The sequence below is a fragment of the Oryctolagus cuniculus genome, chromosome 5, assembly GCF_051225735.1.
Source record: "Oryctolagus cuniculus isolate XC-2025 breed Fujian yellow rabbit chromosome 5, ASM5122573v1, whole genome shotgun sequence".
In the NCBI taxonomy this organism is placed as follows: Eukaryota; Metazoa; Chordata; class Mammalia; order Lagomorpha; family Leporidae; genus Oryctolagus; species Oryctolagus cuniculus.
In genome coordinates this window covers 99,856,891-99,859,135 of record NC_142871.1, presented here as the reverse complement: position 1 = coordinate 99,859,135, position 2,245 = coordinate 99,856,891, and the positions used below count along the sequence as shown (strand labels likewise).

The following is a 2,245-nucleotide window of genomic DNA, read 5'->3' as shown; positions in this document are numbered from 1 at the left end:
GAAAAATATGAAAAGGATATTGTGGCATATCGAGCAAAAGGAAAGCCTGATGCAGCAAAAAAGGGAGTCATCAGGGTTGAAAAAAGCAAGAAAAAGAAGGAAGAGGTAGAAGGCGAAGAAGATGAAGAGGATGATGAGGAGGAGGAAGATGAAGAAGAAAGTGAAGATGATGAATAAGTTGGTTCTAGCACAGTTTTTTTTTCTATAAAGCATTTAACCCCACTGTACACAAATCACTCCTTTCAAAGAAAAAAATTGAAAAGAAAGGCTGTGTAAGATTTGTTTTTAAAGTGTATAGTGTCTTTTTTTGTATAATTAACACACTACTACTGAATATGTCTTTAGATAACTCTGTCCTGGTGGTATTTTCAATAGCCACTAAACTTGCTCGGCAGAGTATGGGGGTTGTAAATTGGCATAGGAATTTAAAGCAGGTTCCTGTTGGCTCACAAATTAGTTATACATGGGGATGGTAGTTTTTTTCATCCTGAGTTGTCTCTGAGGCAGCTTATACCATATAGTTGTTGTTCTGTTAACTAAATACCACTTTGTAATTGCAAAAATGTAGTTGCAGCTGTTTTGTTGATGTTCTGAATGCTTCTAAGTAAATAAAGTTTTTTATTTAAAAAAATCCAGAATCTATAAAGACCTCAATAAACTCAACAAGAAAACAAACAACCAGTTAGTAAATGTGCAAAGGACTTGAACAGGCATTTTTCAAAAGAAGAAATTCAAATGGCCAACAGACATGAAAAAATGCTCAGGATCACTGGCCATCAGGGAAATGCAAATCAAAACCACAATGAGGTTTCACCTCACCCCAGTTAGAATGACTCTCATACAGAAATCAACAAACAATAAATGCTGGTGTGGATATGGGGAAAATCCACTGTTGCTGGGAATGTAAACTGTTGTAACCATTGTGGAATACAGTATAGAGATACCTTGGAAATCTGAAAATAGATCTACCATGTGATCCAGCAATCCCACTCCTGGGAATTTACTCAAACAAAATGAAATCAGCATTTGAAAGAGTTATCTGTACTCCCACATCACTGAAGCTCAATTCACAACAGCAAAATATGGAATCAACCCAGATGTCCATCAACTAATGTCTGGATAAAGGAATTATGGAATATCACTTATTTATATATAGAATACTACTCAGCAGTAAAAAAAATGAAATCCTGTCTTTTGCAGCAAAATGGATGCAACTGTAAACCATTATACTTAGTGAAATAAGCCAGTCCCAAAAAGATAGATACCATATATTTTCCCAACTCTATGGTAATTAATAGAGTACATAAAATGTAATGTATTAGAGTGAAATTGACGCTTTGTGATTCAATGATTGTTTACAGCACTTGTCTCTATTGTTGAGAAACAGTGTTTTTCCTCATACTATTTGTTGAACTCATTACTTAGTGTAGGGTTAATCTTAAGAATGTAAAGTAAACTTAAAATAGATATTTGTAGAAATCAAGTGTGGGGCACCGCTGCCACCTCCTTCTTCTGCCGCTCCTGGTGCTGCTTGTGTGCGCGTTCGGTGCGGACCTGGTACCTCTTTTGTGAAGCGGCAGCTGAGGAGACCCCGGCGCTCGCCATGGCCCACGAATAGCCCAAGGAGTCAAGACTGAGAACAACGATCATATTAATTTGAAGGTGGCGGGGCAGGATGGTTCTGTGGTGCAGTTTAAGATTAAGAGGCATACACCACTTAGTAAACTAATGAAAGCCTATTGTGAACGACAGGGTTTGTCAATGAGGCAGATCAGATTCCGATTTGACGGGCAGCCAATCAATGAATCAGACACACCTGCACAGTTGGAAATGGAGGACGAAGATAGGATTGATGTGTTCCAGCAGCAGACGGGCGGTGTCTACTGAAAAGGGAACCCGCTGCTTTACTCCAGAACTCTGTCCTTCAGACTAAGAACACATTCTCAGCCAGAAAACTGCGACTGGGTTCCACCACACCCTGACTACTGCAGCATAGTCTCTATTTTTTCATTTCCCCTCCCCATTCCTTTATTGTACATAAAGTAACTGGTGTATGTGCACAAGCATTTGCATTTTTTCTTTTCTTTCTCTCCTTTTTTTTATTTTTTTTATTTTATTTTATTTTATTTTTTTTTATTTTTTGACAGGCAGAGTGGACAGTGAGAGAGAGAGACAGAGAGAAAGGTCTTCCTTTGCCATTGGTTCACCCTCCAATGGCCGCCGCGGCTGGCGCACCGCGCTGATC

At 38.8% G+C, this 2,245-nt stretch overlaps 1 pseudogene; it reads left to right on the top strand.

The window, feature by feature from the left end:
* The first annotated feature begins 335 nt into the window (after positions 1 to 335).
* On the top strand, positions 336 to 2,043 carry LOC100345593 (small ubiquitin-related modifier 2 pseudogene; annotated as a pseudogene).
* Positions 2,044 to 2,245: the final 202 nt, after the last annotated feature.